This window comes from Procambarus clarkii, chromosome 83, assembly GCF_040958095.1.
Source record: "Procambarus clarkii isolate CNS0578487 chromosome 83, FALCON_Pclarkii_2.0, whole genome shotgun sequence".
Taxonomy (NCBI): domain Eukaryota; kingdom Metazoa; phylum Arthropoda; class Malacostraca; order Decapoda; family Cambaridae; genus Procambarus; species Procambarus clarkii.
In genome coordinates, this window is record NC_091232.1 from 23030275 (window position 1) to 23044912 (window position 14638).

The 14638-nt window shown below is 41.4% G+C and overlaps 1 long non-coding RNA gene across 1 annotated transcript in view; it reads left to right on the forward strand.

The window, feature by feature from the left end:
* LOC138358418 (uncharacterized) overlaps positions 1 to 11001 on the forward strand; it is a 13521-nt gene extending 2520 nt beyond the window's left edge. Inside the window, exons 2-4 of the long non-coding RNA XR_011225352.1 lie at positions 6220 to 6278; positions 6652 to 6768; positions 10700 to 11001. This is a non-coding gene — a long non-coding RNA (uncharacterized lncRNA). The remainder of the gene's footprint in view (positions 1 to 6219; positions 6279 to 6651; positions 6769 to 10699) is intronic.
* The last annotated feature ends 3637 nt before the right edge of the window (positions 11002 to 14638 follow it).

Here is a 14638-nt window from a genome sequence, read left to right on the forward strand (position 1 = left end):
GAAGGAGATTATCGTCACAACTCTCCCCCGAAGCCTGCGGTTCTGGAAGAAGTACGTCGTTATGTGGTGGAGTAATGGATGAAGTTGCTTCTACTTCATAAACTCTGGAGAGATCATGGGCTAAGATGTTGTCAGACTCTTGGTATAGCGTGTCTCCAGGTTGAATTTCTGCAGGTAGCAAGCCCATAGTAGAAGACGTTGAGATGAGAAGGGGGCGTGCTGCAGGAGGTGTAGGGTGTTGTGGTCCGTGTTGATGGTGGACCGAGCACTTTTCAGGGGTGGAGTGAAGTGCTGAAGCTTCAGGATGAGGAAGAGTAGCTCCTTGCCAATTGTTCCGTAGATCCTTGTAGCAGTAGTCGCTGACAGGTGTATTCTTCTCGCCTCGTTGTTGCATCACGACACCACCAACGTCGGTACCATTGGCGTCGACATGGAGGATGAAGGGCTTATCTGACGAGGTGAGAGTGGAATTAGAAGAGGGCAAAGGAGCACGATTATTATCCTGAAAGCATTTGGGAAGATCATTAAGGATTTCGGAATTAGAAAGTGCTGAATCCTTGTCAGTGCTTTCGGGAGGAGAAGCTGGGAAGGTCTCACTGTGGATGTAGGGTTCTGTGAAGGTAGAACAATTAGTCAAGACAGTGGGAGGAGTACCATTATATTGCTTCAGGAGGTTGACGTGGCACAGCTGGGTCTTCCGCCGCCTATCTGGAGTCTCTATGACGTAGTTGTTGTTGCTTCTGCACTCTTTGACGCAGTAGGGTCCTGAAAATCTGTTTTGTAAAGGTGAACCTGGGATAGGGAAATAGGCAAGGACGAAGTCTCCCGGCTTGAATTTTCTTACTTTGCTGGTCTGGTCGTAATGAGTCTTCATTCTCACCTGGGCTTTCAATAGATTATCATGGGCAAAGCGGTGGACTCTCTCTAGAATGTGTTGAAGGTTTTGAAGAAACTGGGGCACATTCTGATGCTCACTGAAGGTGGCATCTCTGAGAGAGTCTTTGAAAGCCTTAAGGGGAGTACGGCACTTACGGCCGTAGAGCATCTCATAAGGAGATACTCCTAGGGACTCATTGGGGAGACTTCTGAAAATACACATTATTAGGTCAATCTGCTTATCCCAATCCTTTGAGGTTTCACTACAAAACTTTTTCAAGAGTGCTTTGATGGTCTGATGACTACGTTCAAGAGAACCCTGTGAAGCAGGATGATAGGGGCTGGACAATACCTGTTTGATGTTGAACTCCTCCAGTGTCCTTTTGAAGAGATCACTGGTGAAGTTGGTACCACAGTCACTTTCAATCTCCCTGGGAAATCCGTATTGAGTGAAGATCTTCAATAGATGTTTTATAACCGTAGCAGCCGTGATGTTCTTCACTGGAACTGCTATGGGAAATCTGGTGGTAGGACACAGGATGGTTAGGATGTAGGCGTTACCTGAACTGGTCCGAGGTAAAGGACCAACACAGTCTATTATGAGTCTGTGGAAAGGTTCCGCAGGCACCTGTATGGGAATCAGTGGTGCTCTGGGAATGGAGACGTTCGGTTTGCCTGCCATCTGACATGTATGACACTGTTTTACGTACTGTTTGACGTTATTTACCATACCTGGCCAGTAGTAGTCTTGACGAATCCCATGGTAAGTCTTGTTGAAGCCGTAGTGGGAGAATGCTCCTTGGGCCAGGTGTAGAATAGTGGGCCGCAGGCTGGTGGGAATCACAAGTTGTTCGATGTTGGCCCAATCGTCCTCCTCCTTCAGTTTACTGGGTCTATATCTGCGGTAGAGCAAGTCGTTCTCTAGGAAGAACCCAGGAATACTGTCGGGTTGAGTCTCAGCCTGGAAAAACAATGGTGTTAAAGTAAGATCTTCCCTCTGCAACTTACGGAACTCCAACTTGGTCAGATGCGGGGGTAGTTTCTGAGGGTCTTGAGGGACAGCGGTAGCAGTAGAGTCAGCTGGCTGTGGACGTGCGGCTTGTGCACGGGTGGTCACGAGAACCGGAGGAGAAACTTCATCACTCTCTTGAACCTCTGCTGGAACATACTCTAGAATAGGGTTTATTGGCACAGAGTTACACACCTGGGGTTTGTCCATGACGATCAGGTTGGTCGGTTGCAGGTCTTCTGCCAAGTCGTTGCCTAGGAGAAGTTGCACTCCAGGCATGGGAAAAGGCTTTTCCCTGACGGCGACTTGGACTTCCCCGTTCACGTAGGGACAATCCAGGTGGACTCTGGCGAGAGGGTATGGAGTGGTAGCAGTGAGGTCAGTGATGAAGACGGTTTCTCCGGTGTAGACGATGTTGAGCACAGCCGACTTCAAGATGATCGATTGTAGAGCCGCTGTGTCCCTCAAGATCTTCAATTTGAAACGTCCCTCCGGATTTGAACCGTTGGCAGAGACAGTTCCAGTATACAGGTGGTTACTGAAAAGAGAAAGATCATTAACATCAACACCAACATTCATCACAGGCTTACCGGACTTAGGAGGAGTTGGTTTGGGTCTTTGTTGGTCAGTGGTTCCCTTGTATTGAGACTTACCACACTTGTCTATGGTATGTCCATAGAGTCTACAATACTTGCAGTACAGTTGTGAACCAGCTTGATCGGGGCTCACCTTCTCGTAACTGTACCACGGCTTCTTACTGGAGGATGGTTCAGGTGTCAGCCGGTGGATGAGGCTGTAAGTGTCAGCCGACTTAGCACACTTCAGGTAGTCGGTTTCTTCTTTATCTGCTAAGTAGAGGCGGACAGGAGGCGGCACACGTCTCAAGAATTCTTCAACAAGCATCAGGTTGACGAGTTCTGTAAAAGTAGAGACATGTGCTGCTTCCAGCCATTTCATGAAATACCTCCGTTTCGTGTTAGCAAACTCAAGGAAGGTAGTGGTACTTGCCTTCAGGTGGTCACGGAATTTCCTTCTATAACTTTCGGTGGAAAGTAGGTAGGCGTCTAACACTGCTTGTTTCAGAGTGTAGTAGTCATTCTCAGACGCCAGAGTACTGAGTGTGACTGCAGCTCTACCTGTAAGATGGACTCTGAGAAGTGTGGCCCATTGGTCGACAGGCCAACTGAGTTGATTAGCAAGGGTTTCAAAGGTGGTAAAAAACACATCAACTTCTGCTTCTACAAAGGATGGCATTAACTTACTTGCATGTGATATATTAAAACTGACGGGAAGATTGGCAGTAGCTTGTTGGCGTTGAGTGAAGTGTGAAGTTTCCAAGGCGATTTCACGTTGACGACACTCTAGAGCCAGAGTTGCTTGTTGCTTGTCATGTTCGCGTTGCATCTCCAACTCGCGTTGTTTGGTTTCAAGCCGTACGCGTTCCCGCTCCTGGAGTAAGGCAATCTCACGTTCTTGTTCTTCTCTCCTCAAAGCAGCCTCGCGTTCTTGTTCGTCTCTCCTCAAAGCGGCTTCGCGTTCGTGTTCTTCCCTCCGTATGGCAGCTGTTCGTTCTTCAATCTTGGCCAGCTCTAGTTTGAGTTTCAGCGTTGCCAAATCAGTTTTTTCTGCAATATAGTAAGTTTCATGAGTTTCAGATTCTATCTTACCTTGCTCTAAATAGTAATCCAGCAACAGGTTGTGTAGGTCATTTTTGTTGGCTTGGTAGGGAACTTCTAGTTGATACTCATGTGCAAGAGTTTGTAATTCAGTCTTCTTGGCACGACTTAAAGTCCCTATTTCACCTGCTGGATTTGTACGGAAAGCTTGGAGACGAAACATGGTGAAATTAGCAAATAAAGGTACACGAATATTCAATAGTGAATGTCAGAAACAGGACAACGTGGCAACTGATACCTATCCTGTGAGATCTTTAACAATTAAAGTTAAGTGAAAGATGTTAAATGATTAAATTAAATCAAGGGCGCAGGAAATCTTGTACCCGGTACTCATGTAAGAGAATAAGGGCAAGAAAATCCTACTAACAAATGAAACAGAGTTTCGAAAACAAATGAAACAGTTAAATGCTTCAAAAGTAAAATTGGTAGTCCAAGAATGTAGGCATACCTTGCCACGTCTCTATAGGACATAAAGCAAGTTTTTCCTACTGAATTTAATATGATACTTACAGAATTAGCGAACTTTTGTGCTCTGAAAAAATAAGCTAATTCCCTACCGTTGTATGTATCATCATCTCTGACTGACGTGTAGGGGTGCGAGGTGTCAACTGGTGACGAGAACTGCTGCTGAGGTCCCAATTCAGCAACTAAAGTTCGAGCTAGAGGAACTATGGCCCTCTTTGTCCTCCTACAGTCAGATTGCAGAAGATTGGGTACTCTTGACCCGGGGCAGACCACAGTACCAGGGTACCAATATGATGATCTGTCAGAATGAGAAATATTCAAGGGACATAGATGGTAAACACGAGTAATAACACGGAGGGAGAGATGACCAATTAAGAGTATGACTGCGGCCTACAGTCACCACGTAATCCAAAGTTGTCTCACCTTCACTATATGTTACTCTCGTAATGCACAATACACCGCACCTTATAAAAAATGAAATTGAATGAAAAATAGTAAAGCTACGTTAACAAAGTTAAATACGCTTACCATAAATTACCACTTGGCACCAGTACCTGAGTGAAGCTCCTAGGACAGGCCCCCATATAACTTGTGACGGTAACGCATTGGTGTTCGGCTGTTTAAGGCTAGGGGTATGGCCTCGTCACATGTTATAAAAAAAAATAGAAAAACTGGAACTTCGTCTGTGGTAAGGTAAGGAGAAGACACACAAAACACAAGTAAATTTTAACAATGAAATTTTAATTACGTTAAATAAATCAAAACATGAATAAAATGCACAAACAAATTCTTATAATAAAATCAATCAATCAAAATAATAAGAATATTTAAATGACACAATGAAAAGTTACGTTAAGGCAAAATAACAAGAAGTGCAACACAAAATTAAATGGGAGGTGCTGGAATATTGGCTTTAAGCTATCACCTCTCTCAGTACACGCTAACGTCTAGCTGGGAGGAGTGATAACTACGAAAGCACTGAACATTCTGAGGTCTGAGGTCGTGGCGAGCCCAGACATCAAGTAGTATGGGGGGGCGAGTGCAGGTGCAGCCAGACCGGCGACCAATCAGCGGGGCCGGTAGCGATCAACGAGTAGTTTGGCGGTTTGAGTCTGAACAGGTGTCTCTGGCTGCAACGTTTTGCGCTCTGGCTAGCCTTGCTGGTGTTGTTGTCGTTGTTGGGCATTTCTTCCATAGTAGTTTTATATAATTCCAACGACGTAATTATGGAGGGAAGAGCAGGCTCAATCTCTTGAAGGAGATAATCGTCACAATATATATATATATATATATATATATATATATATATATATATATATATATATATATATATATATATATATATATATATAACTGAAAACTCACACCCCAGAAGTGACTCGAACCCATACTGCCAGGAGCAACGCAACTGGTATGTACAGGGACGCCTTAATCCGCTTGACCATCATGACCAGAAATAAGGAAGTGATAGCCGAAGCTATTTGACCCACTTCCCCGCTGGCACTCGGATGGTAATCTTGGGCATAGCATTTTATCAAATCACCTCATTTTTGGGGCAACACGTGAGGAACTCAAATGCGAACAAGCCTGAATGGTCCCCAGGACAATATGCAACTGAAAACTCACACCCCAGAAGTGACTCGAACCCAATACTGCCAGGAGCAACGCAACTGGTATGTACAGGGACGCCTTAATCCGCTTGACCATCACGACCAGACATAAGGAAGTGATAGCCGAGGCTATTTGACCCACTTCCCCGCTGGCACTCGGATGGTAATCTTGGGCATAGCATATGGGTTCGAGTCACTTCTGGGGTGTGAGTTTTCAGTTATATATATATATATATATATATATATATATATATATATATATATATATATATATATATATATATATATATATATATATATATATATATATATATAATATTAATATTATATATCCTGCCTGAAATGCTGCGTGTACTAGTGGCTTTACAAGATTTTGTGGTTATTCTCTATATCTGGTTCACCTAACAGTAAATAAGTACCTGGGAGTTAGACAGCTGCTATGGGCTGCTTCCTAGGGATGTGTGTGTGTGTGTTTGTATTCATGTTGAATTTTACAAAGTAGGAAGAGATGTTTGTAAAAAAAAATCTAATATTTTTGAAAGTATAAGTAGATTTGATATTTTTCTCTAATTGTTTATTTCAGCTGTCTCGCCTCCTTTATAAAATGGCATCATTCTTGCTTTTTTAAGGATATCAGGAAAAGTAAGGCACTCCAGAGATTTGTTGACTCCTTCCTAGTGTTGCCCAGCCCAGCCCAGCCTAGACAAGGCAGGCTGGGCATCCTAGCCTCACGCAGCTTAGCCCCCACCTACATGTAGCATCCCAGTCCATCCTAAGTGATCATTACCTTACTGGCTGTGTTTTCTCTTCAGCCCTGAATGTAATGTGGTGGAACATAAGCAGATACATATCAGGTCTTAGAGAATCTGTACTTCATACATTTCTTAATAATGTCTCACAAATATTTAAATAATTAAAAAAAAATTGTATAATAACTTCATATTATTCTTGCAATTTATTTTTGCATTTTTTTTTATACAAAATTTACATTTTAAAAGATTACCTCTATTTTTAGATTGATGACTTGAAGACTACAGTGCCATCCACAGCAAATCATGGTCTTAAAATATCTCCTAGCAATGACGAGACCAATTTTCACAGAGATCAAATTTTTGCTAAGCAGTAGTCACAGGTAAATATATATTATATATATAATATTATATATATAAAATTAACTACTTCATTGCTCAAAGCACCTTTAGACATTCTGAGAGTTGTGCTATTTTATTAATTAATTAATTAGGCTATATTTTAATGTTTTTTGTAATGTTTTCATTACTTTTTTTCTTTTGAAATATAAATTGTTGAGTTTTGAAACATTTTGACATTAACTATACCTGAATATTTATAAACAAAAAAATACCAGAACTATGTCCTTGACAATTGCACTAAGAAGTCTTTGCCAAAATCAGGTGCTCAGTGCAGTAGTTAAAAACTTAAAAGTTGTACCACCTCTGGTGCAAGATTAGGGACCCATAGCCTCAGAGAAGAAAATAGAGAGTACTCAGAGAAGGCCTTGAATAATAGGCAGGCTGTTTGTGTGTGTTTCGACGGTAAGCTTGCTGACACCAAATGTAGTTACCTAAGTGTAGTTACAGGATTAGAGCTACGCTCGTGGTGTCCCGTCTACCCAGCACTCTTTGTCACATAATGCTTTGAAACTACTGACGGTCTTGGCCGCCACCACCTTCTCACTTAACTTGTTCCAACCGTGTACCACTCTGTATGCGAAAGGAAATTTTTTTATATTTCTTTGGCATCTTTGTTTAGTTAGTTTAAATCTATGACCTTTTGTTCTTGAAGTTCCAGGTCTCGGGAAATCTTCCCTATTGATTTTATCAATTCCTGTTACTATTTTGTACATAGTGATTTTATCACATCTTTTTGTTGTCTTCTAGTATTGGCATATTTAATGCCTCTGACCTCTCCACATAGCTCTTGCCCTTTAGTTCTGGGAGCCACTTAGTAGCATGTTTTTGCACCTTTTCCAGTTTGTTGATGTGCTTCTTAAGATATGGGCACCAAACAACCGCTGCATATTCTAGCCTTGGCCGAACAAAACTCGTGAACAATTTCTTTAGTATTTCGCCATCCAGGTATTTAAACAAAATTCTGAAGTTAGAAAGCGTGGCATAGGCTCCTCACACAACGTTCTTTATGTGGGCCTCAAGTGATAGTTTTCTATCTAGAATCAACCCTAGACCTCTTTCTTTTATCAGAATTATATAAAGATTTCTCACATAATTTGTAGGTTGTGTGGGATCTATGTTCTATTCCACATTCCATAACATGGCATTTATTCACATTAAATTTCATTTGCCAAGTGGTGCTCCATATATTTATTTTGTCCAGGTTTTCTTGAAGGGCATGACAATCATCTAAATTTCTTATCCATCCCATTATCTTAGCATCATCAGCAAACATGTTTATATAATTCTGTATTCCTACTGGTAGATCATTTATGTAGACAATGAACATTTCTGGTGCATGTACTGTGGTACTCCACTTGTGACACTTCTCCAGTCCGATTGCCTCTGATTACTGCTCTCATTTTTCTATCAGTCAGAAAATTTTTCATCCATGTTAGAAGCTTACCTGTCACCCATCCAAAATTTTCTAGTTTCCAGAACAACCTCTTATGTGGAACTCTGTCGAAAGCCTTTTTTATGTCTAGATAGATGCAGTCGACCCAACTACCTTTTTCCTTAAAAATCTCTGTGGCTCAATCATAGAAACTGAGTAAATTCGATACACAGGATCTTCCAGATCAAAAACAATACTGTCTGTGTGATATTATATAATTTCTCTCAAGGTGTTCTACCCATTTAGTTTTTATTATTTTTTTTTGTTTTCAATCCTTTCACTGTTACACTTGTCAATGATTCAGGTCTATAACTGAGAGAGGTGGGGTCTTCCCTGTTGCCACTTTTGTAGATTGGAACTATGTTAGCCTTTTTCCACATGTTTGCTATGACTCCTGTACACAGGGATGCCTGAAAGATTAGGTGAAGTGGAAGGCTGAGCTCAGATGTACATTCTCTCAGAACCCATGGTGAAACTCCATCTGGACCAACTGCTTTGTTCTTACTTAGCTACTTTAGCATATTTTCCACTTCATCTCTAGACACCTCTATACGCTCTATGATGTTCTCAGAAATTCTTTTTGTGTCTGGTTCTCTTAAGATTTCATTTTGTATAAACACACTTTGGAACTTTTGGTTTAATGTTTCACACATTGCATTATCATTTTCTGTGAATCTGTTTCCTATTTTCAACCTCTGGATATTATCCTTTACCTGCAATTTGTTGTTTATGAATTTGTAGAATAGGCCCAGTTCTGTTTTACATTTATCCATTATGACTTTTTAAAAATTTCTTTCTGCCTCTCCCCTTACTGCTGTATAGTTGTTTCTCGCATCTTTGTATCGCTGGTATGATTGGGGGTTTGGCTTCTTTCTATTTTGATACCTGCTTGATGGGGTTCTGCTCTTCTACTCCCCAAGCCCGGCCCGAGGCCAGGCTTGACTTGTGAGAGTTTGGTCCACCAGGCTGTTGCTTGGAGCGGCCAGCAGGGCCACATACCCACAACATCCCGGCTGATCCGGAACTTCTCTTAGAAAACAGTCCAGTTTTCTCCTGAAGATGTCCACGGTTGTTCCGGCAGGAACAACCGTGCAACCGTGCTCTGAAGGGGAAAGTGAATACTGAGCAGTACTCGAGACGGGACAACATAAGTGACTTGAAGAGTACAACCATTGTGATGGGATCCCTGGATTTGAAAGTTCTCATAATCCATCCGATCATTTTTCTGGCCGACGCAATATTTGCTTGGTTATGCTCCCTAAACATTAGATCGTCGGACATCATTATTCCCAAATCCTTGACATGCTGTTTTTCTACTATGGGAAGATTCGATTGTGTTTTGTACCCTGTATTATGTTTCAGATCCTCATTTTTGCCATACCTGAAATTTATCACTGTTAAACATCATGTTATTTTCTGCTGCCCAATCGATAACTTTGTTGACATCTGCTTGTAGTTTTTCAATGTCTTTCATTCCATTTTTGTGTCTTTTGGTCTGTGGCCCTCTCTCAATTTTTGTTGAACCAATCCTGTTTTCTGGCCCTGCATCTCTGTTTTGGTATGAATGTTTGTGTGCCTTCATTGTATATTTTGCAAAATTTGGCATACATTTAATTTACTTCCCTGTCTAGCAACAAGTCTGCCTAATTACTTATTAAAAAAAAATTGAAGTTCCCCATAGTGACCTCTCTCTCTTGAAATCAAGTTTATCAACTGTTTCAATGTCCCCATTTTCTGTGTGTGTGTGTTTGGAGGCTAAGCTTGCTGATACCATGTGTGTGTGTGTTTGGAGGCTAAGCTTGCTGATACCATGTGTGTGTGTGTGTGTGTGTGTTTGGAGGCTAAGCTTGCTGATACCATGTGTGTGTGTGTGTGTGTGTTTGGAGGCTAAGCTTGCTGATACCATGTGTGTGTGTGTGTTTGGAGGCTAAGCTTGCTGATACCGTGTGTGTCTGTGTTTGGAGGCTAAGCTTGCTGATACCATGTATGTGTGTGTGTGTGTGTGTGTGTGTGTGTTTAGAGGCTAAGCTTGCTGATACCGTTTGTGTGTGTGTGTGTGTGTTTAGAGGCTAAGCTTGCTGATACCATGTGTGTATTTGGAGGCTAAGCTTGCTGATACCATGTGTGTGTGTGTGTTTCGAGGCTAAGTTTTCTAACACCGTGTGTGTACTCACCTGTTTAAATAATAATAGGGGTGTGTACCACCTCTGGTGCAATTGTAGGGACCCACAGCCTTGAAGAAAATAGAGTATTCAGAGAAGACCTTGTGGATTCTCACTGAACACTAATCTTTTCTTCTCCTATCACCCCTCTTATTTTGTTTTATGCTGTATTCTATTATATATCATATAAATACATAGCCAAATGGCAATATTTATTATGTCTATACAAAAAGAAGACATCCACTTTATTTTTTTTCTCTCCTTTGTTTCTATGTGGATTTTGTTGTGACTAATGATTCTCCTCCTTCCCATCAACAGGTCTTCCTCACTGGGCTTGCTCGGCTTTAGTGTTACTGTGAGGGTGCCATCATCGTTTACCCTTCAAGACTGACTCATGCTGGCATTGCATTTGTGGACTTCCCTTCAGAGTAAACAGTCCTTCTCCATATGGTGATTGTCCAGGGCAAGCAGGGTGTGACTGCCATCTTGGAGAAGCAGGGTCTTTTAATATGAAGAATCTTCCGTCTTCTCTACTTACGCCAGCTTGTGGCGGCCTTGCATTCTTGTTACTTCATGGCCCTTGGGCCTTTTTTATTTATTTTACATAATAAATTTTTTTATTAATACCCGTGTTTCACAAGAGATCCTTAACATTTTAAGCACCAATTGTATTGACTAATGTACGTCTTGTAACCTTTAAGACATAAATAGACAAGACATAGATAAATGAGTGAATAATACTGAGTGACTAGGTTAGGGCGAGGAACATAGTACAGTGTCTGGCTTTGGAAGAATGCCTACTGTTTTAGAAACCTTATTGCCATGATCATAATCGTATGGGTTAAAAAGCATTTGTTGTCACTCCTACACTGTGGCTTGTTGAGCTTGAAACCTTTACTCCTTGTTCGTGTTACATCTGACCTTTTGAAGAAATTGTATGAATCAATATCCTCCAAATTGTTCAGTATTTTAAAGGTTTCGCTCTATTACTCTCTCATTTGCATATATCTAAGCATATAGATTAGATATAGATTTAGATTAGATTTTTTAGTCAGGTAAAGGTACATACATTGCAGATGAGTTACAAAGGGAAAGACAATGACTAGAGTTCACTAGCTCTATTGGAAGAGAAACGCCTGCAAGACAAGTGTGGGCAAAAATTAAGGTAGCTAAGGGGAGCAGAGCCCGGCCTGCGGCTCACAACGACCCCCAGGGTAAGGCTGAAGAACTAATTCACAAGTGGAGTGATGCAGCATCATCCTCCTCCCTCCCTGCAGAAGTAAGCAGGGAACAGCTCCTCCGACATAATGACAGAAGGATTAGGATAACAAGAGCACAATCTAGTGATGACGAGTATGGGGAACCAATTACAGCCAAGGAAGTAAAGGGGGCTACGAAAAGGGTAAAAGTACAGCACCTGGTGAAGATGGCGTCACCTACGACATACTCAATGCACTGTGTGAAGTGTCTGGCAATCCACTACTCCACCTGTTTAACAAGTCATTCCTATGTGGAGTGTTGCCCACACAATGGAAACATGCAATAATGGTCCCAATACCGAAACCCAATGACCCTGGCAATTATAGACCTATCAGTCTCATGTAATGCACTTGGAAGATGCTTGAAAGGATCATCCTAAACCGACTATTGCACAAAATAGGTAGGTTAGGGGAGGGGTCAATGGATTTGTTAAAGGACGGAGGACAGCAAACTATAGTTAATTACCTTGCTAATGATACAGCTAAGTACTCCCAATAAACTCGCACCTCGGGGCAAAATTTTAAAATTTAAAATACAATACCTAAAGCCACTAATACGCATAGCGTTTCGGGCAAATATATACAAAGTAAAACCCAAACAAAGAACTGACTCCGTAGGACCCATAAAAGATGAGACTAACAATTTTAAGTTGTATCATAAAAGTGCGGCAAACACTCTCAATGAATACCTAACATCAGTGTTCACACTAGAAAGCTTGAATGACATCCCATCACCAACACAAATGTTTGTCGGAGGTAAGGAGAATGAATTAAGAGAAATACCAATTACACGCGACACAATCAGGAAGAGCATTGACAAACTAAAAGACTCAGAAGCCCAAAGTGTAAATGGATTTAAGTCCCAAGTCGTAAAGGAACTGGCAAATTAATTGGGTGGTTGTAGGTAGGAGCTGCCTCGTATGGGCCGGTGGGCCTTCTGCAGTTGCCTTTGTTCTTCTGTTCTTGTGTTCTTATGTTGAGTATCAACATTTGCAAATTTGCAGATGATACAAAAATAGGTAGGGAAATTAACACGGAAGAAGACTTACTATCACTTCAAGTTGATCTAAATAGGGTTTTGAAATGGTCAATAGATTGACAGATGCAGTTTAATGCTGATAAATGTAAAGTTTTGAGACTAGGTAATGATGATAGTTACAAGATACGAGCTAGATGGTGTTGAGATTGCGAAGTCGGATTGTGAAAGGGATCTGGGAGTTATGATTAGTAAGAATTTAAAACAAAAGGATCAATGCATGAATGCTCGTAATAAGGCAAATAGGACACTGGGATTTATTAATCGAAGTGTTAGTAACAAGACACCTGGTGTGGTTCTTCAGCTATATCTTGCTCTGGTTAGGCCCCATTTACATTATGCAGTTCAGTTTTGGTCGCCATATTATAGAATGAATATAAATTCACTTGAACGTGTCTAGAGTAGGGTGACTAAGTTAATTCCCCAAAATAGAAATCTTTTATATGAAGAAAGATTAACAAAGCTTAAATTGCATTCACTGGAAAAGCGAAGAGTTAGGGGTGATATGATAGAGGTTTACAAGTGGATGAATGGACATAACAAAGGGGATATTAGTAGGGTATTAAAAGTATCAACACATGACAGAACACAAAACAATGGGTATAAATTGGATAAGTTTAGATTTAGGAAAGACTTGGGTAAATACTGGTTTGGCAACAGGGTTGTTGATTTGTGGAACCAATTACCGCGTAACGTGGTGGAGGTGGGGTCCCTCGATTGTTTCAAGCGTGGGTTGAACATGTATATGAGTGGGTTTGGGTGGTTATAGTTAGGAGCTGCCTCGTATGGGCAAATAGGCCTTCTGCAGTTACCTTTATTCTTATGCTCTTAATTCACTATGCTTGCCAGTGAAACTCCTTTTCAGAAAATCGCTGGACCATGGAATAGTTCCCCTAGTAATAGTTGAAGGTGATGTAGTGATCGAGTAATCCTTATATTCCATTATCTCATCATCATAATGGCATAACTAATTACACAAGCATTAATCCTATCCCTATTTACAGGTAACGGTTTTCCACCCTTCTATATCTTACTGTGAGGTGTCGTCACCGTACATAAGCAAGCGACTTGAGAATAGCACATTACGGGCTATTCATGCCCGTGCCACCTCTTGGGTGGCTTAATCTTTATAAATAAACCAGAATAGCACACACCACACGGGAGACATCTCCCGTCACGCAGGGTGCAGTTGCACCTCCACAGATCTCCAGTATCAGCTCTTGATATTGGTAATGGCTCAAAAGGGCCACCACTTACGGGGTATTCATGCCCGTGTCACCTCTTGGGTGGCTTAATCTTCATCAATCAATCGAATAGCACACAGTACAATCTCCAGTCAAGAATGTAGCACTTGGCGTGTACAGTTCTAATCGACCCAAGACGCTACAGCCTCGACACAGAGCAGACAGCAGACTACGACCGTTGTTCAGGTCCATGTAAACTACATCTACCCGAAGTCCTTCGTCTGAATAGCCAGTTACCAGTTACAGGAGATACTTTTTCACCCACAGAGTTATTAACTCATGGAACCGCCTTCCCACCGAAGCGGTACGTGGCAAAACGATGCTGATTTTCAAAATATACCTGGAAAAGATCATTCCTCCCTACACCTGGGGGGTACCTTCGTTAAAGTAAAAAGGTATACAGAAATAACAAAGAAAATAGATATGAATACTATTACCTTCGATGTTAGTAGTAGTTGTGCAAGTGAGGAGAAAGAAAAAATATTACGGAGTTCATGGATGAAAGTAGATTGATAATATTATCTTGGAACGTTAATGGATTAAAAACTAGAGCGGTGGATGTACACTATTATACTCTTAGAGAGAATATTAACATAGCAGCACTCCAGGAAACTGGGGATAGGGATGGTAACAATCTGAACATGAAGATGAACATGTTGAACATGAAGATGTTCAACTGCTGGGCGAGCCCTCTCCTACTCATCTGAGGGGAGGGAGA